This window comes from Mesoplodon densirostris, chromosome 6 (genome assembly GCF_025265405.1).
Source record: "Mesoplodon densirostris isolate mMesDen1 chromosome 6, mMesDen1 primary haplotype, whole genome shotgun sequence".
NCBI lineage: Eukaryota > Metazoa > Chordata > Mammalia > Artiodactyla > Ziphiidae > Mesoplodon > Mesoplodon densirostris.
The window spans coordinates 84,539,419-84,566,859 of record NC_082666.1 but is presented as its reverse complement, the minus strand read 5'-3'; positions in this window follow the sequence as shown (position 1 = coordinate 84,566,859).

Genomic DNA, 27,441 nt, shown 5'->3' with positions numbered 1-27,441 from the left:
ATGGCTTAAAACAACAGAAACATTTCTTACAGTTCTGGAGGCTGGAAGTCCAAGATTAAGGTGTCAGCAGGTTTGATTTCTCCTGAGGCCTCTCTCCTTGGCTTGTGGAAGGCGGTCAGGTATCCTCACATGGCCTTTCCTCTGTGCCTTTGTGTTCCCGGTGTCTCTCTCTATGTCCTAACCTCCTCTTCTTATAAGAATATCAGTTAGATTGGATTAAGTCCTACCCTAATGGCCTAATTTTCACTTAATTACCTCTTTAAAGACCCTATCTCCAAATATAGTTATGGTCTGAGGTACTAGAGTTTATACACACACACACACACACACACACACACACACATATACACACTGTTCTTTGTTTTCTTCATTTACTATATACTGATGGTCTTTTCACACATATATACACACTGCCCTTGGCTTTTTTTTTCTTTTCATTTACTATATATTGATGGTCTTTTCACATCAACATACAGGGCTACATCTACCTCATTGTTTTAATGGCTGCATAGTATTTCATTGTCTGGCTAGACAGTGTATTTTATTTTCCAGAGTCCAATTGTTGAACAGTTAGGCTGTTTCCACTTTTATTTCTTTTCTTTTTTTTTTTTTTTTTTTTTTTTTTGCGGTATGTGGGCCTCTCACTGTTGTGGCCTCTCCCGTTGCGGAGCACAGGCTCCGGATGCGCAGGCCCAGCGGCCATGGCTCACGGGCCCAGCCGCTCCGCGGCATATGGGATCCTCCCAGACCGGGGCACGAACCCGTATCCCCTGCATCGGCAGGCGGACTCTTAACCACTGCGCCACCAGGGAGGCCCCACTTTTTATTTCTTTTACAAGCAATTCTACAATATATCTTCATAAATGTGCTTTCTTTTACGAGTGGAAAGATAGGTGTAAGATAAATTTTTATAATGGAGACTCAGTCAAGAGGTATGTGAATTTTCATTTGGATAGATATTGCTAATTGCTCCACAGATAGACAGTACCAGTTTACCCTTCCATCAACAGTATATGTGAAACCCCCCAAACCCTTGCTATGATTCTACATTATCAAATGTTTTCATCTTTGTTCATTGAGTCATGGAAAATGATATCTCAATATAGTTTTAACTTGACTTTCTTTCATGGAGAGTAAATACTTGTATTTACTCTCTTGTAAATACTTAAACAAGAGTATTTCTTGTTTAAATCCCTTATCCACTTTTTTCCAATTGGATTTCTGGCCTTTTCCTTAGTGATTTACTTGTCAGAGCTCTACATACAAGAGAGGAATGAGTCTTTTATAATATGTCGTTTTATAGGAGACAAGGTTGCAAAATGGCGCTGGAACTCTTGGGTCTTTTTTTTTTTTTTTGAGGCATGTGGGTCTCTCACTTCTGCGGCCTCTCCCATTGAGAGCACAGGCTCCGGACACGCAGGCTCAGTGGCCATGGCCCACGGTCCCAGCCACCCTGCGGCATGCGGGATCCTCCCAGACTGGGGCACAAACCCGTGGCCCCTGCATCGGCAGGCGGACTCCCAACCACTGCGCCACCAGGGAAGCCCTTGGGTCTTCTTGAACACTTTCCTGGGCAAATGGTTTCCAGAACCAAAGCATCTTAGTCTGGTAATGTGGGCACAGATAGAAAGCAAATTTCCATCCCCATACCTTATAATCTCTTGTTATGACTAGGATAATATCAGAAAAGTGAGAAAATTCAGTTATTGAACCCATTTCATTGATTCCATGTCAGGCACTTTCCAGAACTTTAATTTTCCTACTAACTACATGATTTAGTGAACTTAGTGCATAATTACAAATTAAATAATTTAGCTTGTAACACATTTTTTCCCTCTAAAAATTAAACTCTCAATTTCAATCAATAAATCTGCCTGGGAAGTGGAATCATCATTCGTGTTGATAGGATCAAAATTTATGGAATATATCTCTAAACCTTAGTGATCTGTTCACTAATTTAAAAGGACCACACTCCTTCCTACCACTGGCCATTTGTCATGGAACATTTTCCCTGCATGGCATCTTCTCATCCTTCGCATTCCAGCTTAAATGCCCTTTCCTCAGAGAAAGCTTGCCTGCCACTTGCCCATCTCCTAGCCTGATATACACCATTCTCACTAGACTCTCAGAGTACTCTATCCTTCCCTTATCAGCACTGAACACAATTGGTAGTCACATATGTATTTATTTAGCACAATGTCTGATATATATTAGACATTCAATACAGAGCTGAATATATAAAATATAAATTCCTTTGGGTTCTAACATTGTACAATGAAATGTCAAATTCTAAAGAAGCTATAGACATTTCTTTATCTTATAATTCATGAGGTTACGATAAACACTTTGCCACAGAAACATCCATGTCTGGACAAAACTCGACTTTCTCTATTCATTTTCATCCATATTCTTGGGAGACAAGTATCTGATACATCCCTGACTCTTGTCCTGTTGACTCCATAGCAACCTTTCTCCATTTTGAACTCTCCACAAGTCTTACCTTATAACTTAGAAGTGAAGAAAGTGTGAGAGAAGGCAATTAATACGTCCAGATCTTTGCTCCAGTGTGTAGGTACAGGTTAAATGTCTTTTTATTTTTACTACAACAGACTTTATGACTGCAATAAAGTTGTGAGTGGTTTCCTCAAAGATAAACCTCTGAAAGAGAGAGGTGGGTTACATTCTAATAGCCTGTGGCTGCTGTCAGTAATAATTTAATGCTTAGTGCTTTATTGGTTGATCCAAGTCTTTTGAAAAAGTGAGGCATGCTACTTACACCATCATGGCTGCCCAGAATCCACTCATTTATGTGAGGTGCTCTGTAGTGCTCCTCAATAAAGGCAAGAAGCCTGAACTTGGTCACTGAGAATGAATGTCAAGTAGTGGAAGGCACCTCAATTCATAAGGCTGATAACTCCTTCTGTGATTGCATTTCCATTTTCACAGCTGCTTCAGTGGCCATGTATGCAGCCTTGTTTGAGAAAGTATATACATTACAGGACTCTTGGCACTGCCTGAGAAGAAGCTAGTATTTTTCTATTCATTTTTAAGGGTTGTGGAATTTTCCAACTATTATAAAGGTCAATTTTATAAAATTTATAAAGAGATAGAAGGAAAGAAGAGAGAAACCTTTTAAAAGATAAGAAATAGAGGAAAAACTTTCATCTTTGTGCTGCTCTTCTAGCAATCACACATTTAAAAAAACTTTCGACATTGGAAATATATTTCTTTTAGAGGAAGAAACTTCCTTAAATGAAAATATACAAATGATTAAACAATGGTGAAGAATGAATACAATTTCTAAAATGTTTTAGAACTATAGTTGTTTAAATTGAATAATATACTTGTTACCCCTAGCATAGGGTCTAGCCCCTCTTTATGTAAAGAGCTAGAGAGTAAATATTTTAGGCTTTGGAGGCCAAATGGTATCTGTAGCAGTTACTCTTCTCTGGCATTGCTTAAAAGAAGCATAGAAAATATGTGAATGAGAGAAGCAGCCATAGAAAGTATGTGAATGAGTGAGCATGGCTGTGTCCCAGTAAAACTTATTTATGGACACTGAAATTAGAATTTTCAAAATCATTTTGTATGTCATGAATAGTATTTTTCTCTTAATTCTTTTTAACTATTTAAAAATGTAAAACTCATTCTTAGCTCGTGTGTTGTACAATTAATAGGTAGTATGCTGGATTTGGCTCACAGGCCTAGTTTGCTGATGCCAGGTTTAAACATGGTAGATGCTCCATATCTGTGCCTGAGTCCCTTCTAAAAAACAGTTATGTCTCATGGATGAGCCGCCTAAATGGGCAGGAACTGAATCATACCTAGCAGGGCCTTTAGTTGGTGCTTCATGCCAGAGTCTTTGAGCTTTGGGTTACACATAGTGATGTCTGTTTTTGTCAACAATTTGCTCCACACACAGAAAACTATCTGGGCAAATAGATAAAGGGAAGCGTGAACCATGTCAATGACTCCTCCCCACCTTCCCACCCTGCCCCTTCAAAAAAAAACAACAACAAACAACAACCCTTTGGTTTTCTTGGACTGATCTGAAAGTCAGATATAATAGTCAGATATGATATAAAGAATACTGCAACTGAATAAAGATGTTTCCAGTTACTCTGAAGCCAAGGTACCTTCTTAAAGAGAGGGAATGGTGAAGATTGGAGAGCAGTTTGTAAATCTGCAAAACTAAAAATTTAGTTTAATATCATATAGTTGGTTTCTACTTAAATGCTGAGTCTACCTACTGCCTTCTTTTCTCCCGAATTACGTATAATTGATTAACACAGCTTCTCTTCTATTGGAAGTTTTTAAAAAGAGCTTTTGGTTATAAATGACATATTAGGGAGAGTCTATTTTTTTTCTTATTGTTATATAAATTGTCCTGGCAGACAATATGGAAATCGGCCGAAAAAATATATTGATTAATTATTTATCTTTTCCCTGAGAGTAGAAACCTGAGACATAACTCTAGCAGTTGTGAAATTAAAAACGAAACGCACAAAAATGTCCAAAACATTGGAGTTATTTTCACAAAATCAATCTGGGTGCCCCCTTAGTGAGACTGGAGCTGCTTTAAAGCTGTCCCATTTTAAATCTTTCATTTTGTGCTGACTGCATACCAAAGGGTGGTAATGATGAGAATCAAATCCACTGAATTGCAAGAGCGACTGTCTAGTTTGTCTAAGAAAGGGAATTAATTTATAAAGCAGATGCAAAATTGGATCTATTACTCAAGAGCCAATGTGACTTTTACATAAAGAATTCTGGTAGTTTAAAGAAGTAGCTTCAGCTGTGGAATGTTTAATAATTCAGAAAATAATTCTGAAAGTCATATAAAAGCTTTTACAGTTTTCTTGTGCCGCTATTCTTATATCTTACAAGGCAAGTGACAAAAGTCGTATTTGCTTTCATGGTATATAATGTGCTTTGGGAGGCCCAGATAAAACTACATCAAGGATTTGGATACAAGTTTCAGGCACTTATTTACGTACTTTCTAATCACAGAGTCAGCTTACTGTCTAGATTTTCCCCAGTAACAAATATCCTGGTAATTGAGGAGGTCTTTGGGTTTTCCTCGGATGTCAGCCATTGTCCAGGTGTCTGAGGCTACTTAGCATTTCTATGCCACTTTAGAGGTGCTTTCAGACTTTGGGTGGCTAACAAGCTGTTTTGTACAGCACTAAGAATCTTAATCTGATCAAATGGTGGTGCTGAAAAGCTCCCTTGGTTTTTAATATGATGATCTAATGCTACGAAATTGCAGTCCCTTGTTTCTATACATAGAACAAGACATTCCATTCTGGACATAGACTGTCACCTCTGCAGACCTATTCTCTTGCTGAAGATCAGACGATCTTGGGGCCACAGGAGCAAGTTTAAATGTCTTTATTTTGTCCACAAGTATCCTTCCTCCCATTCCCATCCTGAACACATGTGACTCCAAAGCACAGCCTTAATAGAAAAATGGATGGTTCATGTAGTTTTAATTACAAATCACATATTGTTGGATAATTAAATAATTCCTTATGAATGACATGAGCTAGATTTATTTTTAAATGTTTTTTTGTTGATAACCTTTCCATTCACCTCAACCCTTTTATATTCTTTATTCTCAGCCTTCTGATGTTGGGGCCAGTACAAATTGATCATAGTGGTTCTTCATAGTTTTGATTAGAAAATAGTCATAAGTCTTCTGAATCTCACATAACTTAGGTGAAATAGTCAGCATTTGGTAAGTCCCTGAAGTGCTTCCATTCGCTCCTTCAAGAGTTTAATGCTTGCTCTGCCCATACCTTCTGGCCATTTTGAGCAGTTCTTGTCATCAAGTATTTTTATTTTCAAGTAGATTCCCTGCTTCTGGTCATTGGAAAAACTATTTTACTTTATCCATCATCTGGTTGATAAATATAATACTATATTTTATTTTACCATAATAGCTTTAGGGTAGTCAGATTCAAGAGAGTCCTATTAAGTCGGATCATGGTCATAAGTAATGTCAGCCTTCCTGAAAACCAACTCACCTGAAAGCAACTAAGTATCTCCTAACTGAAACAAATCAAATGCAGAGGTTTTTACTTGGGTAACCTAAGTAAATTGTCTCTTTTCTTTCTTCACAGCATATTCTCTCTTCCAATCATGTAGTAGAGTTTTTTGTGATTTTTAAAACTTTCTTGGTTTGTCATGTACAAAAGGCAATTTTTCTTAAAATGGAACGTAAACTTAGCATTTCTAAGAAATTAAAATTTTTTTTCCTTTTCATTATATCATTTTGATGGTTTGGGATTTCTTTTAAACCCTCATATTCTTAGTATTTAAATGTAAGATTTCTCATTTGGCCTCCCAAATATTATATTATAATACTGATACAGTTAATGTAAAATAAATAAGCTCAGTTTTGACATGGGTTCAATGACATAAGTAGGTCTTGGGCATCAAAGACAGGTTTTCTTTCTTTTCCTTTTCTTTGAGGGTTTTTTGTTTTGTTTTGTTTTTTGCTTTTTTTTTTTTTTTTTTTTTGCTATTACAAAGAGAAAGAGAACTTAAGTAAAAATTGGAGGTTGCTGCAGCTGCTAAAAGCTCTCTGAAGCCCATTGAGCAGGAACAGAGCTGTTGAATAATGCAGACAAGATAATGAACAGCAGACAAATGATCCCAGGAGGCTCCCCGCTGGGTAAAGGGAGTGTATACTTAGAGGCTAGATTTATTATCCTAACATCTTTTCTGGTGACCTCCAATTTACTGGAAATACCTGAGACATTTATAAACTCTGAGTTCTTCCTCTTCAGCTGAAGCCAAACATGTTCACCATTTCTACCTCAGCTTCTTGAAGTCACATAGCAAAGCTGCAAAACCCAAAACTTACCCTCTTTGAAAGTAAAAACTGAGATTTAACTAATCATGCAAAGAGAAAAAGAACCAAGAATGCAACCTTGTGGTCAAATTGTTAACTGAATTATGTTTCCCTAAACTAAAGGACAGAATCCCAGATAGAAGGCTTTCTTGTTTACTAGAAATTGCCAGCAAAGTTTAAACCCTAAGTAACTAGATTTAATAATGCAGCACTTTACAGGCACACTCTGTGCCCAGCCAAATTTGGGCCATTTTCTAACAAAGGTAAATTTGCAGGATACAGCGTATTGTGGGATTACAAATCACCTTTGTTTTATTTTTTTTTATTTTTATTTTTATTTATTTATTTTTTTTGCTGTACGCGGGCCTCTCACTGCTGTGGCCTCTCCCGTTGCGGAGCACAGGCTCCGGACACACAGGCTCCGCGGCCATGGCTTGCGGGCCCAGCCGCTCCGCGGCATGTGGGATCCTCCGGGATCGGGGCACGAACCCGTGTCCCCTGCATCGGCAGGCGGACTCTCAACCACTGCGCCACCAGGGAGGCCCTCACCTTTGTTTTAAAATGAACATTCTTAAAGGCAGCTTTTGATGTTTAACTTATTCTTTGAATGCAATTCATCAAATTTTATTTAAACAATCTCACACTCAAATTCAGTGAGAACTTCAGTTTGGGATTGAAGAAATTATTCCAAGAAGGAAGAAAAGAATAGTTTCCAAAGCCATGAGTAAAATAGTTTTGAGATTCTTTGAAACATCCTAATGAGCTCCTAAGATACCTGTCCATTTTTTCCCTTAACTCCACATTGCTGGTTTTCTTAGGGAAAATAAACAACAAAAACCTACCTAACTTTAAATCTCAATTGTCCTGACCTATTAGGCCAATTTACCTTTTTGAGATTTTAGAGCTTAACATATGTCAGTATGTTAACTTAAGACAGTAAAATTCTAAACACCTTTGTTGCTTGAAAGGTACTACTCTAAGTGTTTATTGATATTTGTATCCATCATTTCAGACATATTAAGAAAAAATTTCGGGAATTTTAAAGTTAATGTTAAGTGACAATACTTAAATCATTTAAAAAATCTCTTTTTTTGTATTTGTATATGTGAATAAATGAAATGGAAAGGTTTTAATTTGCAAAAGGGGTTAAACTGAATGAGATTAAATGTGAACTTGGAATAGTTGCAAGTTTTTCCCATCCTCCTGAGAAATACTGGAAAGAAGAAAATTAGGGTGGGGTCTTGCAGAAGGCTGGAGGAGGGGGTGGGATTCTTAATAAAAATTAGATTAATTAAACTTAGTATAGCTGGGATAAGATATGTTCCATTATAATATAGTAGGTGCTGAAGTAGCACCTAAATGTATTAAGTAAGTATATAACTTTAAATGTCCAACAATATCACAGAATAACTAAGGCTGTGTCTATGTGATGAGTCCATTTGTCCTTTCTTCTTTACCTTTGTTTTGACTTCTGTAATGATTGAATTCTGAGTTCTTGACCAGTTGATGTCTATTTGAATCACATTAGTGAACCGATTGCATTGATTACTTGCTAGTGTCCCTGAGGACACCACAATGATTTTTGAATAGTCAAACTAACAATGCACCTAAAGCCAATCACAGACATTGAACAGCAAATTGCATGAATCGATATAATTAAACCTGTAGAAGTATATTATGTATACTGTGTATATTCCTGTTAATTAAATACAATGGTAAAGTATAATAAAACAAAGGAAACATGTGCTCAGGCTTATAAAATTACATATCATATATTAATGTATATATGTGGAATCTGAAAAATTGGTATAGATGATCTTATTTACAAAGCAGAAATAGAGACACAGATGTAGAGAACAAATGTATGGATACCAAGGGGGAAAGGCGGGGGGTGGGATGAATTGGGAGATTGGGATTGACATGTATACGCTATTGATACTATGTATAAAATAGGTAACTAATGAGAACCTACTGTGTAACACAGGGAACTCTACTCAGTGCTCTGTGGTGACCTAAATGAGAAGGAAATCCAAAAAGAGGGGATATATGTATACATATAGCTGATTTACTCTGCTGTACAGTATAAATTAACACAGTATTATAAAGAAGCTATAATCCAATAAAAATTTAAAAAAATAAAATAGATTACATACAAAAAAACCCAAAAACCGCAAAACAAAACAAAACAAAAAAATTTCTATACCTAGAAAAACTATCCATCATATGAGAAGGTTGCAGATATTTAATGACCCCCCCCAAATTTATCCTCATACATCCTTTCTCAGAAATCTCTTAGAGGATGTATTCCACTGAAACAAAAAAAGCAAACCAAGAACAAAAAAATATGGGATTCAAAAAACAGGGGATACAAGACATAGAAGGGTAAAAGGAATCCCCAGGATGATGGTGAGAGATTTCCAGAATGACAGCTGGAAAGCAGCTGGAAAGCAGCAATCCAGAGCGAAGCAAGGGAAAGTGAGCTCCAGGAGGAACATATCCCAGAAAGAAAAAGAGATAACTCTATATAGCTGACATATTTTAATATATCAAACGATTTTTTTCTCCTTTAGAGAATTTGGGGATGACTGGTAATTGACTTATAGATATAAAAAAAATAAGGACAAGAAAGATGAGACAATCATTAAGTCTAGGGGAAAAAAGCATGTGAGGTAGGAAAGCAAACACAGTATTTGATGTACTCCACTGTGAATAATATTTTATATAGTTATGATCATGTAAATGCTGAATATTTAATAAAAACAGATCTATGTATAATGTATTTGGATAGAGGGATAGACGTGTATGTGTGTGTGTGGCAGTGATGTGTAAGAGAATAAAAATCTGTAGGATGTCAATAGATAATACCTAAAGACTGAAATATTAGAAAAAAAAGTTAAAGAAGTTGAAATGACTATCACTGGGAAAAGCCACCCATTACTGTGGTCCATCCAGGTCAGTGTTTGCAGCCCAGAGTAGTAAAATGGAGGGGGATAAAGGCTGAATCTGAAAGAGCAAAGAAAAGAAGGAATTTTCAGAGAAAAATGGGAAAGATCATAGAGAAATATAAAGAAAAGGAAAATGAAATGTTAAAATAATCTAAATTCTTAATCCTAGAGAACAAAATGATTAATAATTTCTAGAATATGAAGTTTCTAGACTAGAAAATAGCTCTTTTATGTGGACTTTAAAAAATTCTGGAATAAATAAAATGGGGTTTAACTCTGTAGATTAGATAGCATGACAATATGTCAGCAAGACACAGTAAAAACTTAAACACTTAAATGATTCCTTGGAAAGGTATTGGGCCTTTTCTCATGATATTGATACATTTCTCTGAAGATTATTTAAATCTTCCCCTTTTAAAAGCAAAAAGGGGGCTTCCCTGGTGGTGCAGTGGTTGAGAGTCCGCCTGCCGATGCAGGGGACACGGGTTCGTGCCCCGGTCTGGGAGGATCCCACATGCCGCGGAGCAGCTGGGCCCGTGAGCCGTGGCCGCTGGGCCTGTGCGTCCGGAGCCTGTGCTCCGCAGCGGGAGAGGCCACAGCAGTGAGGGGCCCACGTACAGCAAAAAAAAAAAAAAAAAAAAGCAAGAAGGATTTACCAACACTTCTGCAGTTCTAAATTTTTTTCAATATGTAGCCCAGTTAAAAACCGCATTATTGGGGCTTCCCTGGTGGCGCAGTGGTTGAGAGTCCACCTGCCGATGCAGCGGACACGGGTTCGTGCCCCGGTCCGGGAAGATCCCACATGCCGCGGAGTGGCTGGACTCGTGAGCCATGGCCGCTGAGCCGGCGCGTCCGGAGCCTGTGCTCCACAACAGGAGAGGCCACGTTAGTGAGAGGCCTGCGTACCGCAAAAAAAAAAAAAAAAAAAGCATTATTTTTGGAGGCATTTGTAATGTCATTAGAAGTTGTATTGGTTTTCTATTGTTATGTAACAAACTACCACAAACTTAGTGGCTTAAGACAGCACATATCTACTAAGTCACAGTTTCCACAGGTCAGGAGTCTGAGCATGGCTTACCTCGCTGGGTCCTCTGTTGAAGGTCTCACAAGACTGCAATCAAAGCCTCAGATGGGCTGTGTTCTCATTTGGAAGCTCAATGGGAAAAATCTGCTTCAACGCTTATTCCGGTGTTGCCAGAATTTATCTCCTTGTGGCTGTCTGACTGACGGCACCAGCATTTTGCTAGCTGTTGGCCAGAGGTTGCTCTCAGATCCAAGAGGCTGATTGAAGTCCCTTGCCATGTGGGCTTCCTCAGTATGACTTCTGACTTCATCCACCCAGGAAGAATCCCTCACCTCAGTCTGCTAAAACGGAGTCTTATGTAACGTAACCTAATCATGGGAGCCCTAGTCCATCACGATTGCCATATACTATTTGTTAGAAGCCAGCCACAGGTCCTGCTCACACCCAGGGGAGAGAATTACACAAAGACATGGACAGCAGGAAGTGGGAAATCAGTGGGGGCCACCTTGGGTCTGTCTGCTTCAGAAGCATATAAAAAATATAGGGAAAGGGCTTCCCTGGTGGCGCAGTGGTTGAGAGTCACCTGCCGATGCAGGGGACACGGGTTCGTGCCCCGGTCCAGAAAGATCCCACATACTGCGGAGTGGCTGGGCCCGTGAGCCATAGCCGCTGAGCCTGCGCGTCCGGAGCCTGTGCTCCGCAAAGGGAGAGGCCACAACGGTGAGAGGCCCACATAGTACAAAAAAAAAAAAAAAAAAAAAAAAAAAAAAATATATATATATATATATATATATATATATATATATATAGGGAAAGTTAACATTTGTAAAACCTTGGTGTGCAAACGTGGTGTTTAACATGATGGTTTCTCTACACTTACACATATTTCAAATATTTTAGAGTTTAAAAGTAATTTATTGACAGAACAACTTATAACTCTACGTTGCTCTATTTTCGTCATCTCTTTGACTTGCAGTGCAGTGGAACCCAGTTCAGTGGTCATGCATGGTGTCCATCTTATTTCCCATGCCTGGCATGGTGCCCAACTCATAGGAACTGATCAACGAATGATTGGTAATCAAATAAATTCCCTAAAATGTTTCAAACAAAATCAGTTATATATCCACAAATTCTTCTCCAGCTTTACACTGTCAGAACGTGCCATGTAGTTAATGATTGCCACTGTCACTCAGGCACAGAATAACAATAAAAACTAAAATGTATTGAGTGCTTACTCTGTCCCAGGCACTGGTCAAAGAGCTATACATGTTTGGCTATTTAATTCTGACAACTATTCTAAGGAGGAAATTATGTATTTTTTAAATGGTTAATTCCTCTAAAAATCCGATGTTGGTAAGTTTTATAGTCAGTAAAGCTGAGATTTAAGCAACTCACTTTTTTTTTCCCTTTTAAGGTAATGATTGCCTAAGCAAACACTAACCTGGACATTAAAACATCTTTCTTTCCTTTGACCTCAGGTGTTCAACAGGTCTTTGCCCTTTGCACAAAAAGTAGCCTTTCATATTTAAACCAGGAATGATTCTTTTATGCAGACCTCAAAATGTATTTATAAATAATCATGCATTCAAACATATTAAGTCATTTAGGACTGTAATTAGTCATTGTCAAGTCCTGGCAAACAGCAGGATTCTAATTGGAAAGCAGTGTTTGCCCTACTTGTGCCTCAATGAAACTTTCAGAGAAGGGCAGCATGTGCTTCTTAATCTGTTTTTCTAACAGCTAGTTACAAATCAATGAAGATGAGGCTGGTGGGTATGATAAATTAATATGCACACTGACAACTTATAACCGTACAATTGCTTAGGGAATTACTATGGGACTATATCCAAGTAATTATATGTTTTAAATGATTTATCTCAATTTGTTAACAATACACCCCTAAAATGGAAATGAAAAGAGGGAAAATGCTAATAGCATCTTATACCAACTTTATGTTGAACTTATTAAGAGGTTGCCCTTTTAATGAAGAATTTAATGAATTAAGAGGTTTGTTATGAATAAGCATTCTTACTACTTGTTAAGTATTTGTCACCACAGACCTGTCATAGTCGTTCTAATTATGATTAATATCTTATCTTGAATTCCATCTTCATTCACATTTCAGTAGCAAATGTAACTTCTATTATATGATCAAGGTTCATGAAAACAGGATGATTTGCCTATGACCTTATATTTTATTCATTTTTACATTCATATTTAACAGATTTCTCTGAAAGTTAACCTTATGAATCTTTTAATTTTTAAAGTGCATTATTTTATCCTTGACATGATTTTCAACCCTTTATACTGTTTCAAATCATGGTTATGTACTCAAGATAAATGAAATATCCTAACATTTTGATTATTCTCAAATATACCTAGAAGCTGCTACTCTGAGGCAGTGTTTAAAAATATTTTTTGTATCCTATGGAAAGAGCTACTTTAATTCTCTCAAGCATTGCTAACATTCTCAGTATGGAAGACACAGTTTTATGAAATTCAAAGAATCATGCATTAAAATTTTCAGATTTTTCCTTTCAGTCTATGTATAAATTGTGGCAAATAAGGAGGTTTTTGTTGTTGGGTTTTTTTTTTAGTGGTACAATATAATCCACAATCCACATTATATTATGTTATGTGTCACATAGCTCTTCCTTTTCAGTTCTTTCTTTTTTTCCTTTATATCTTTTCCCCTCTTTGACTTACTTTTCTCCCTTTATTTCTGTCTTATCCTATTTCTGTCCCCATTTTATTCCCTCTTCTTTTAATTTTTTCCTCCATCTTCATTTTATTCCCTTCTCTGCAGTTCTCCTTTGTCCCTGTTCTCTACAGATGTGTTCTCACCATTTCCATCCTCTTCTTTGTCCTATTTCCTTCTCATCCTTTCCTTTCTAGCACGGTTCATCTCCCTCAAAGGAGTTCGTACTCTCCACTTTCATAAAAGGGTATAACCCGTCTTTGCATTTGATTTTTGTGTTTTTAAGGTCCTCAATTATTCACACCAGGGGTTAAAAGCTCTGAAAGGAAATAAAAACAATAATATTACTTATTTTTCTACCCTTTAAAAAATTAGATTAAGAGAATCTCTACGAAAGTATAAAGTGTTACATTAACTAATAAGCTCACTGGAGTCACCATGAAAATTAAGCCAATTAATTTTGGGCAATAATAATAACAATAATAGTAAGAATGGACTGGAAGAAAACCAAATCATTTATCAAACATGAAGTGTACTCTCCTAAGGGCTGGGTATCATGGAGGGGCGGCTTCTTTAGCAGGAAGAAGCTCTCTGGTCCCCAGAGCCACTGGATCCTTCTCATTCTCTGGTGTTGATGAGGAATACTCCACACACACACATCATCAAGGCATTTGTAGTAAGCCAGGTAGTATGAGCCAAGTGTATGCAAATTGGAGAAATGAACCCTCTCTTGGGGTCTTCCAAATCACTCAATTCTTGAAGCAATTAGCAGATAGTCTATTTCCCCTTAAACTAGATGCATTTACATTTTCTTCATCTTTTGAAGCATGTCTTCACACATTTCAGGTTCTCCATTATAAGCAGAGATAAGTACTATGCACTTATTGTCGAATTCAGTGGAATAAAGTCAAACACTCAAGTATGCAATATTCGAATGTTGCAAAGACCTGATGAGTTTTCCCTTAAAAAAAATACTGCAAAACAGATGACATTTTAATTACATTTTCTCAGAGCTATCTGGGGGAAGGAGTGCCATATATTTGAGTGTTTAATGTACTTTAAAATTATATCTTCTAGCAGTCTCCAGTACTGATTTAATAGGTCTGATCTTTTGAAATGAATCTTATATCATATTTATGATGATGTCTTATTCGAGAATGAGGTTAAATCTAATGAGAGGCAATTCCTTTGATGAGAGTGACAATTACATCACTTGAACCAACACATCAACAGCTATCTCTTCTTACTGACAATAAGGTTTTTGGTTATCATTCATGAACAAGCCAGCTTTAACTTAGGTGTGTCCATAATCATGCAAAACAAAGAGAAATCAAATGCCAGAGATAAACCAAAATTTCTCATTCACCATCATTTTCAAGTTCCCTAGATCCCACATCTTTCCTCTAAATTCAAGTAAGTAAAAAGAACCAGTGGGACTTCCCTGGTGGCACAGTGGTTAAGAATCTGCCTGCCAATGCAGGGGACACGGGCACGAACCCTGGTCTGGGAAGATCCCACATGACGCGGAGCAACGAAGCCTGTGCATCATAACTACTGAGCCTGTGCGTCACAACTACTGAAGCCTGCCCGCCTAGAGCCCGTGGTCTGCAACAAGAGAAGCCACCGCAATGAGAAGCCCGTGCACCGCAACAAAGTGTAGCCCCTGCTCACCAGAACTAGAGAAAGCCCGCGTGTAGCAATGAAGACCCAATGCAGCCAATAAATAAATAAACAAAATAAAGCTACTAAATCTGGTCAAAAGTATGGATCATTAAAAAAAAAAGGAAGAACTAGTAAATATGGAGCTTCTACTACGTGGCAGACTGTGCAACAATTGATTTTTTTTTATCAAATTCTTTTATTTCTTCTACAAATCCTTTGTAGTCAGAGCTAATAAGTTCTGAAATGGCAAAAGTGCCAAAGGCTAGGAAACATGGCAAAGTCCTATGTGCTTCATGATCTTCTGATAAATTTTACAAAAATCTGATTTAAAGCTGTGTAGTCTAGATCTTCGAATGCTTAATAACTGAAAGACTTAAGGTAACTCTTTTGTTGAGGAAAAGGGTAATGAGAAGCACAATTCACAGATCTAACTTCATTAAGTTGAAACAGCACAAAGCCAGCACACTTGGTAAAATATGTATGTCAATAAATAATGTTGAGACAACTGTCCAGGCAACTGTAAACCAAAACCCCCAAATCCTTGCCTAAGTTCTAATATCATGGTAAATTCTAGATGAACATGTTGAATCACAATAGCAAAAATATACTCCACCTAGCTCTTAGGTACTTTGAGAAATGAAGTTTCAAACTGTCTTTTTTTTTTAATTTCAGTGAAGAATATTAATAAAACTGCAGAGAACATTAAGTAAAAGATTTTGTATTGTCTAAATACAAACTATATTTGTAGACTTTGCTCATCCATCTGTGTATTTGGCAGTCAGCACAAATGTATATTTTGGCAAATTACATTCAGCCTATAAACTTCTTACCGAAGAAAATGAAGAGATTTTACTAGTTAGATGCACACCCTGACACAGCACTGCTAAAAAGAGGTGTGATTTGCTTACCTGTGATATTGAGACTTTCATAATGAAAGCTTTGGGTCACTTTTCATTTTCTGCAAAACCTGCAGAAGCACTTAATGAGATTTTTTACTTTATAGAAATGAAAGGAATTAGCTTCCTGAGACACATGCCTGCAAGATGGCAATCACTGATGCTGAGAAAAGATGTTAAAATGTTGACCTGGCGTAAAACTCAGACTTTCGAGGTGTGAGACAAGCAGAAAGTCCGTATCTCATTTGGAAATACGTTGAGAATGAACATCTCTAAAGAGGTCATAAAGAGTCATGTAAAGGAAAAACTGATTGTTTTGTCACCTGATTTTTTATATTACGTGTCAGTTGCAAGAAAAAAATGGACTCTTTTTTGGAAAAAGACTGCCTCAGAACTAGAAAAAATTGCCACCAGAAAAAGGCAGCCAAGTTAAACAGGACCTTTTTAATTTCTTTACTATAACTGTGACTTTATTTGAGATCTTCCTTTGATTTTACAAGTTCAAATTAGCTTTGTGTTTTAAAACCATTTGCCCTGAAAAAGAGAGGCTTAATTAATGATGGCATTTAATGTGCTTCAGAGTGTTTAAAATTGATGGACAATGTAAATAGATATGGATAGCCTGTAATGATGAAATTATAGATGCAAAGCGCCTGACAACGAGCTGATCCCCAGAATAAGCCTGTCGGTGCAGAGTAAGTCTAAATGCTGCAGTTGCTAGTAAGTAAAAGCCTAAGTATTCCATGTTCAAATGCTTTTGCTGGGAGGATATTTAGTTTGACTGACATCACACTGGACTGATACCAGGCATCTGCTTTTTTGATAAAAGCAGAACTGCAAGTCAAAGTGTATCTTACTTTTGACTGTATTCAGTTTTACCACCACATAAAAGAAAAAAAGGACATCTTACAAGCTGCAGGCAGTTCAGAGAAGTGTTACTGGAAAAGGCAACAGAGAGACTAAAAATGTCCTACTGGATCATAGGACAGAGAGAAACATCTCATCATTTTTTAATTAACTGAAGTAATATCTTTTATTTTTCCTATTGTATTTATGTTGTTTTAAAATTTTATGTATATATCTTAAGAATGTTCAATAATATAATCTAAAAATTTTTTTAATTCAATAAAGAGTTTTAAAAAAAGAGTCCAATTAATTGCTGTATCAAAAGACAGAAACAGGGAATTCCCTGGCGGTCCAGTGGTTAGGACTCAGCGCTTTCCCTGCGGGGGTTAGGGGCAGGGGTGGGTTCAATCCGTGGTCAGGGAACTAAGATTCTGCAACCCGTTCAGCGCAACCAAAAAAAAAAAGAAAGAAAAAAAGACAGAAACAGACACACAGGCATTACAGCTCTGGGTATGCTGGGTCTTGTAATTCTCCTCTCCCCAGTAGCTCCTCCCTCACAGAGTCAGGTGGTAGGTGTGGCTTATAGCAGATGCTCAGGAAATGTTAGCTGTCGGGATTATGATGCTCAGGTGGAACGCTAATTGCACCACCCCCTCCCTGATATCCTTGTGAAGCTGTGTGACCCAAGGCAAGTGTCCCCGTCCCATCACAAAGGTGAGTCTAGAGAAGGGACTTGCAGCCCTGCCTGCACAGGAGTGTCACAAGGGTCAGGAAGGAGCTGAGCCTCTGCCCAGAAAGATGACCCAGAGCCCTGAGCATCTTTGGCGGGTGGGGGCACCTGGGCCGGCAGTGCCAGGTGTGGTTGGGAGGAAGTGGAGTCCGCAGTTAGGGCTTTGAAAATCATTGTTTGTGGCAGGCTTTGGGACTCACAGTCCAGAGAAAACCGTCAGGTAGGAGGAGAAGGAATCAGAGGACGCTGCAGGGCTTGCTGGAGGGCTTCCGGAGGAGTGGGGTGTGAGGCAGGAGCAGAGAGGGTGGGGAAGGCCCCTCCCCGCCCCCCACCTCAGGCAAGAATGACCCAAGGCCATGGGAGCAGGGGTAGGAGGTCTGATCTTGGAGGGAAAAAATAAACAAACATGGCAATACACTGTTACATTTTCTCACACATTTATTTAATTGCTCCTATTATTAATCACTTCTAATTACTGTTAAGTGGGATTATTTTTGTTTTGTTTAAATAATAGCTTTCATTTAACATAAAAATAAAATAGGATATACCAAGTAAACACCTGTTTTCATATTTTTATGTTAAAGTAAGAGCACATTTGAGAATAGTTATTTATTATACGCTCTTACTGTGTTTGGGGGTATTTTTAATCTGGTGTATGTGTGTCCCGGGTTGGCTCTCTAAAAAGTCGCTCATCCTCCTAGCCAGGGTTCTTACGTGTCAGTCCAAGGCTCCCAAAGTACATGTCCCAGGGAAGAGAGATCCAGCTGGAAGTTACATTTCCTTTTAGGACCTTGTCTTGAAACTCTCATATCCTCACTTGTGCTTGTAATCTATTCTTTAGAAGCAAGTCATTAAGTCTGGCCCACATTTACTGGGAGACTTAGACTCCATCTTTTGATAAGATTAGTGTCAAATTGTAAATACGTTTTAAACTACCACGAGGTGTGTAGAATACCGTCACTCTCATACACTTTTGGTAGGTAAATGCACTGGTACACTCTGGGGAGCAACCTGGAAATTCTAGGATTTTAGAGTATGGACAAACTCACAGAAATCTTCCAAATATATTCATTAAAGGTTTCCCCACCCCACCTCAATTTTTGATTTTGAAAATATTCAAAACTATAGAAACCTATCATGGAAGACTTAGAAATGGGCACAAGTTATTTGACACTCTTCCCATTGAGACATGGGATTTCTTTCCTCTTCCTTTGAATCTGAGCTATTCTGATTTCTTTGAGCAATAAAAAGTTGCAGAATTTACCCAGTACCAGTTCTGGACCTAGCTTTTAAGAGGACTATGTCTTTTTAAAAAATTTATTTTATTGAAGTATAGTTGATTTACAATGTTGTGTTAATTTCTGCTGTACAGCAAAGTGATTCAGTTATATGTATATATATATATATATATATATATATATATATATATATATATATATATATATATATATATATTCTTTTTTATATTCTTTTCCATTATGGTTTATCACAGGATATTGAATATAGTTCCCTGTTCTATATGGTAGGACCTTGTTATTTATCCATTCTATATATAATAGTTTGCATCTGCTAATCCCAACTCCCTATCCATCCTTCCCCATCCCTCCTCCCCCTGGGCAACCACAAGTCTGTTCTCTATGGAGGACTGACTATTTCTGGTATGGTTTCTTGAAGCCCTGAGCCACCATGTAAATTCAACTGTCCTGTGGAGAGACCTTGAGACTACACGGAGAGCAAGAGGATTTCAGCTAAATCCAGCCTTTCATTCATCCCCAAAGAGGAAACAGGCAAGTTCTGGATTCTCTGTAACAGTCCATTCATTAGCTGAAAGCCACAGAGTGACTTCAGGTAGTGCCACATAAAAGCCAGAACAATTATCCATCCAAGCCCTTCTCAAATTCCTGATCCAAGAAATGTGAAATATAATGAATGACCACTTTTTTAGCTGCAAGTTTTGGAGTTGTTTGGTATGTGGCAATAGGTAATCAGGACACCTCCACACCCTTCATCCCATATTCATCAACTGTTAACATTTTTTTTTTTTTTTTTTTTTTTTGTGGTATGCGGGCCTCTCACTGCTGTGGCCTCCCCCGCTGCGGAGCACAGGCTCCGGATGCGCAGGCTCCGGATGCGCAGGCCCAGCGGCCATGGCTCACGGGCCCAGCCGCTCCGCGGCATATGGGATCCTCCCAGACCGGGGCACGAACCCGTATCCCCTGCATCGGCAGGCGGACTCTCAACCACTGCGCCACCAGGGAGGCCCAACTGTTAACATTTTGCTGCATTTGCACACTCTCTCTCTCTCGTTCCCTGAATCATTTAAAAATAAATTGCAAATATCATGACATTGCACCTCAATACATCAGCATGAACTTTCCTTCATAATCACTATGCCATTATCATTCCCAAGATATTTAAGGTAGATTCAATAATATTATCTAATATATAGTGTGAACTATATAGCTTTAAAAAAATCCAGTATCTAATGAAGGATTATGTGTAGCATTTAGTTGTCACGTTTCTTGAGTTCTGTTTAATTTATTACCATAAGTCCCTGCCTTTTTGTCTTTCATGTTATTGATAGTTTTGAGGAGTACAGAGCAGAATGTCCTACCATCTGGATTTGTAAAATTATTTCCTCATGATTATCTTAGGGTTAAACATTTTTGGTAAGAGTGCAACATGAGGTGATATGCACTTCCCATTATATCATACGAGGAGGCCCATTATGCCAATTTGTCCCATCATCAGTAATGCTTGATAAACTTAATAATTTGATTAAGGTGACATGCGTGAGATTTCTCAGTTATGATTAAGATGATGTGCACTATATATGTGTGTATATTCCTTTATAATTAATAAGGACTCTATAGGGTGATACTTTGAGACTATATGACTCTCCTGTTCCCCAAGAACCTTTCCCAAGTTGTAGCATTCATTCACGATCCTTGCGTGACTCAGTTATTATGTAGGTGGGTGCATAATAGGGGTTTGCTAATTCTGTCTTTCTTTCTACATTTGTTAGTGGGCATTCTCTCTAAAGGAGTTCTTCACCTCTTATCTCTCCTTTTTGCTTATCACCATAGACTAACAGATTCTGCTTTTCAGCTTTATTGAGGTGTAATTGACAAACAAAATTGTAAGATATGTAAAGTGTACAGCACAATGATTTGATACATGTACACACTGTGAGAGGATTCCCCGCTCTGAGTTAATTAACACACTTCCACTATCACTTCACATATTTAACTTTTTAATTTTGGTGAGAACATTTAAGTTCTACTCTCTTAGCAAATTTTGATTATATAATACAGTATTATCAACTATAGTTATCATGTTATACCTTAGATATTCAGACCTTATTCGTCTTATTCCTGGAAGTTTGTACCCTTTTTCGAACCTCTCCCGATTTCTCCCAGCCTCCAGCCTCTGAAAAACACTTTTCTACTCTGACTTTTCTTTTTTTTGTTTGTTTAGCTTTTAGATTCCATATTTAGGTCATACCATGCAGTATTTGTCTTTCTCTGTCTGGCTTATTTCACTTAGCATCATGCCTTCCAGGTTCATCCATGATGTTGCACATGACAGGATTTCCTTCTTTTATAAGGCTAAATAATATTCCATTGTCTATATACACCACATTTTCTTCATCCATTCATCCACTGAAGGACTTAGGTTGTTTCCATACCTTGGCTATTGTGAATGATGCTGCAATGAACATGGGAGTGCAGGTATCTCTTCAAGTTAATAATTTCATTTCCTTCGGATAGATACCCAGAAATGAGATTGCTGGATCATATAAATGATTATTTTAAAAAGTATTGGTTATGATGCTCAAATTATCCCAGATTAGGCCAGTTGGCTCCTTTATTCTCTTTGCTTGTCTCCTTAAGTCTTGGTACACTTCCTTCCTTTTTTGTGTGAGACTTTTCAGGCTCACTCAGACCTGGAATTGACCATTTCCCCAAGGAGCCCTAGTTCCTTTTTGTGTGGAAGGTATTTAGAAACCAAGTTCTGGGCTCTAAGAATGCTTATTGCTACTGGAACTCAATTTATACTAATATTGCAAATTCAAATCCATCATCACAAGGTCCCTCACATTCCCTTATTCCATATCTGTATCTCCCTTTTCCCGCAGTGAGAAACCTAGTTTTTTGTTTGTTTGTTTTGTTTTGTTTTTTGTGGTACGTGGGCCTCTCACTGTTGTGGCCTCTCCCGTTGTGGAGCACAGGCTCTGGATGCGCAGGCCCAGCGGCCATGGCTCACAGGCCTAGCTGCTCCGCGGCATGTGGGATCTTCCCGGACTGGGGCACGAACCCATGTCCCCTGCATCAGCAGGCGGACTCTCAACCACTGCGCCACCAGGGAAGCCCAGAAACCTAGTTTTGAAAAACATTTACTCATTTGCTCCATCTTACACATACACAAAAAGTTTCAGAATTACTCTGCCAACACAACCAGCAACAACTGAGTCAAATTCAAAATTTCTTTGTAATTATTTTCACCCTTAGAATATATTTCACTAAGGATTGTCAGCCAGAGTTCCATGTATAAAAATTGCCTGAATTAATTCTTACTTCTGTTTGGTTATATTATCAATTTTATATACGGTCAAATTCTGTTTTTAGTATTAGTGACTTCCTATTTTAAAAAATCTTTTTCAATTTAATTTTTAAATAATGTGTAAACCATTTACATAGGTCAAAAGTCAAAACTATGTGAGCAGGTATACTCAAGAGCTGCTTCTATTGCATATTCATTCTACTCCATCCCCACTTATCACCTATAGGTAACCATTTTCATTAGTTTCTGTTTTATACTTTTTTGTTTCTTTTTTAAAACTAGGAAAATATATTGCCCATTCATTTTTACATAAAATGTAGCAAAATATATTTTTAACTCCTTTTTGTTCTACTTTATCTGAGAATTAATATATCTAGGAATATTCATATCAACTCACAAATATCTTATTTATTCTTTTTTCGTTGTTTTGTTTACTGCTAGCCACAGAATCTTTTTGTAATAACTAAACACTGTTTTAAAAAATGGTTGTAGCCATATCCTCTGACATTAACCGGCCTGACACAACTCTTCACAAGTTGCTTATTCTTTCTAAGCCTCTTTTTCTTTTTTCCCCTACTGATATTCCAAGGTTCCTTCTTTAATCTTTTTTTTCTCTGTTTAGAGAACTTCTTGAGAACTTCCTTTGGGCATAGGCTTCTGGATTGATAGTTCTTTTCTTTCAGCACCTAAAATATATTGTATAACTTTCTTCTGGCATCCATGGTTTCTGATGGGAAATATGCTGTAATTCTAACTGTTTTTTCCCCCTGTAAATATGGTACTGTTCTTCTCTGGCTGCTTTTAAAAAAATGGTTTTTGATCTTTAGTTTTTAGAAGTTTAATTATGACACATCTTGGTATGGATATCTTTGGGTTTACCCTGTTTGGCATTCACTTAAATTCTTGAATCTGTAGGTTGATGTCTCTTGCAAAATTTGTGAAGTTTTCAGCTATTATTTCTTCAGGTACTTTTTCAGCCCTTCCCTCTTTTCCCTCTTCTTTCAGAACTCTGATGACATGATACTAGATCTTTTAATTTTAGTCCCATAGATCTCTGAGGTTATGTTCTTTTCCCTTTTTTCCTCCCAGTTTGTTTTCTCTCTGTTCTTCAGGGCAATTTTATTGTTCTGTCTTTTTGTCCACTGATTTTTTCCCCACTCTGTTCCTCCACTCTGCTATTGAGCCCAGCCACTGAGCTTTTTACTTCAGTTATTTTATTGTATTTTCATTTCTAAAATTTCCACTTGGATCTTCTTTATATCTTCTATTTCTTTGCTGAAGCTTTCTATTTTTTATTTGTTTCAAGCATGTTTGTAATACTTGTTGAAGTATTTTATCACAGCTGCTTTAAAATATGTCAGCTAGGGCTTCCCTGGTGGCGCAGTGGTTGAGAGTCCACCTGCCGATGCAGGGGACACGGGTTCGTGCGCTGGTCCGGGAGGATCCCACATGCCGTGGAGCAGCTGGGCCCGTGAGCCATGGCCGCTGAGCCTGCGTGTCCAGAGCCTGTGCTCCGCAGTGGGAGAGGCCACAACAGTGAGAGGCCCGCGTACCACACACAAAAAAACCCCAATAAAATAAATAAATTAATTAATTAATTAATTAAAATATGTCAGCTAATCCTATCTCTGTTGTCATCTATTCACTGACTTTTCATACAGTGTGAGATCTTCCTAGCTCTCAGTATGATGAACGATTTTTAGTTGAAACATGGACATTTTCGTATTATGTTGTAAGACTCTGGATCTTATTTACAATTTCTGTTTTAGTTAGCTTTCTTTGACACTACTCCATCAGAGTGGAGGGATCACTGTCTCATTACTCATTACTTCTACCAGGTGAAGGTAGAAGTCCATTTCCACTCAGCCTCAGTTGATACCTGAGTTGGCAAGATTTCTTGTTACTGCCACGAGGGAGGTGGAGTTTTGGCTCCCTATGTGGTCTCCACTGCCACCACTGTGGAGGTGGCCTTGTTACTGCTGGGCAGTGGTGAAAGTCCTGACTCTTTACTAGTGTCCTCTGAATCACCCCACTGGGGAGAGAAGGAGATCCTCATTACCACTAGGTGGGGGTGGAAGCCTAGGCTCCCCACCATCTCCAATGACATAGCAAAGGCAGGGGAGGCCTTGTTACCAGACAGTGGGGATGAAAGTTCTAGCACCTTATTTGGCCTTCTCTGATACCACCATGGCATGGTGTTGAGATGTCTTGTTATAACTTTACAAGGGTGGAAATCTGGGCTTCCTACTCAGTCTTTGCTGGTGAGTGTAGTGATGGGTCACAGTCTTTTCTGTGGTGCTTGGTTGGAGTAGGTTGGTTATTAACTAAAAGTTTTCATCTTGCTAGATTGTCCATTTCCTGGCCCTTTGGCTAAAAAGAGCAGGTTTTGTCAGGATTTCCTTGGGTCTGTGCCCACTGGTGTTTCAGGTTTATCATCTTCTTCAGCTGTAAATCTGGGTTGGTATGAGGTAAAAAGAAAACCCAGGGATTTCATCACTATGTCATTCCTTGGGTCCCAGGATCCCTATCCAGTTTGCCTTCTTCTCTCCATCTTTCAGAATCTTCTTAAGTTTGTTTAATATACAATGTCCAGAGTTTTCAGTTATACTTAGCAGAAGGAATAGGGAAAAGTATGTTTACTCCATATTTCTGGAAGCAGAAGTTCCCTAGTGTTGAATTTTATCAGAAGCTTTAAAAAAAACATCTCTTCAGATGATCTTTCTTTTTTGACTTTTTGAAGCATTGATTTGACCTGTTGGTATAGTATTGCTCATTAACAGATGTTCTGAAATAAATACATAGCCCTAGTTTTAAAAAATATATAATAGATTATAGGACTATGTGTATGCAAATTAGATAAACTTTTTTTAAAAAGTAGTCTTATATATTCAAAAGAATAATTATTGGTTATGTACAAAACAGCTTATATGAAATAGTATTCTTCAATTCTAAAAAAAATCATTGGCATATATTTTAAAGAAGATTGCTTATTATCGAATTTTCAAATACAACAATGCCCATTTTCTCTTTCTTCTCTTTTCCCTATCAGTCTAAAATTAAATTTAAAATTGAATTTAGAAGAATAGTGCCCAGAATATTTTAATACTTGGTTCATTTTTGCCCACAGAAGGTCCTCATTAAAATGGCAACCTGATTCTTGCAGTTGCTTAGGGCAAAAATCTTGGAGTTCTTCTTGATTCCTCTCATTCTCTCTGCCTCATTATCTCTTTAGCTATGTATCCATGTATCTTGTTCTCAATTCCTTTAGGTCTCCTCTGCCCCATCCCAGCCCCTCATATAAAATAACCCCCCTACATATGCTTTCCCTTTCTTCCTTACTTTGCTTTATTTTTTTTCTCCATACCATTTATCCCTACCTGACATGTTCTGTTGTATTTGTTTATACAAATTGTAAGCTGTATCAGGGTAGGGAGTTTATTTTGTTTACTGCTTTATCCTAGAGCTCAGAACAATATCTGTTATGTTGTAGGGCCTCAAAAATATTTGTTGGATGAATGGATTAGTAAAAGAATGGAGACTGTAATGCATAAATGATGTTAGTGAGGATAGGCTTGTCTTTGTACTTTTCATTCTAATTTGTTATCTGTATTTCTTATATTGCTTCATTTTAATATTATGAAGCCAAAACTTACACTTTAAGACATAAAATTAAATTCCCTAACAAGAGAGATAGACTCTTACATTTATCACAAACCACCAAAATAAAAGTCTGTCTCCATCTTGATATGATATGTATTATGAACTGTAATTATGGTACATATTATAGACAGTATGCTAATAACGGGCATGGCAAAGAATGCATGGGGAGTTTAATTGCAAGTCATCACTGCACTTGAGTCCAGCCTTTCTGCATAGAGCCATTCATCATGAGTGACAGCCAAGAAAAGGAGAAGAAGCAGCAGATTCTTCCACAGATCACTCTGCCCCGTATTCGCCTCACCCTGTCATTCAGTTTACAGTCCTCTTTGTTGGCTGCAATCATTCCCAGAGGACATATTTATCACCATGGAAAAAACCCGAATGACATCAGCAGCAGCACTTACAACTCTGTGCTCTGATCCAATAAATAAGGTGTGCTCAGTGTGTGGAAGTGTTGAAGCAGCCCCTAATGTTATCAAGAACCAAGTGGGGTTAGCACACACCGGCCTTCCTTGGGAGCTGGTTAAACGAGCAATCTCAGGCCCGCCCCAGACCTGCATTTTTTTTTTTTTTCGGTACGCGGGCCCCTCACTGTTGTGGCCTCTCCCATTGCGGAGCACAGGCTCCGGACGCACAGGCTCAGCGGCCAGCGGCCATGGCTCACGGGCCCAGCCGCTCCGCGGCATGTGGGATCTTCCCGGACCAGGGCACAAACCCGTGTCCCCTGCATCGGCAGGTGGACTCTCAACCACTGCGCCACCAGGGAAGCCCCAGACCTGCATTTTTAACAATATCTCCAGTGATTTGTCTGGACATTGGAGCATGAGAAGCACTGATCTATAGAAGATCTGACTAATGCCTGAAGCCACCAACTCTTTAGGACATGATTTAAGAAACATCATATCACAAACAGAGTTCAACTAAAGTGAGAATACAGAGCTTCTCACTTCTCACCTGGGAGATGTAACAGAAATATTTGGAAGTTGAATTAACGCACTGAATTGACCTATGTGGGTATATGATTCCCAAAGCTATTATATGTAACTCTCATTCCCTTTCCTATAATACGGGTATCATCATTCTTGTTTTCAGTAGAGTAAACTGATTTTCAGAAAAATGAACTGACTCTCCTAAGGTGACACAGCTAGTAAATGGAGTAAAAATCAGCAGGACCAATTTTTGGACACTTCCCCTATCCCAGTCCAGCTCTCTTTCGCCTCATTATAAGATTTTAAAGGTTTTCCTCCTTCCTCCCTCCTTCCTTCTTTCCTTCCTTCTTTCCTTCCTTCCTTCCTTCCTTCATTCCTTTCTTTCTTTCTTTCTTTTCTTTCTCTTTCTTGGTAAAGGATGATATAGAGCTAGTCAAAGCACATATTTTCCCCCTTCTAATAACTGAATCCCACAATCATTTAATGTAGCACAGCTCTGAACAGATCAATTTTGGATGCTTCTTTATGAATCACTTATTTGAATCCATCTGAAAGGCCTCTGCCTCTGGTGAATGTACATCATTTGGTTGATGTTATATAGATATAGACTAAGTGCTTATCTGGGATCAGCT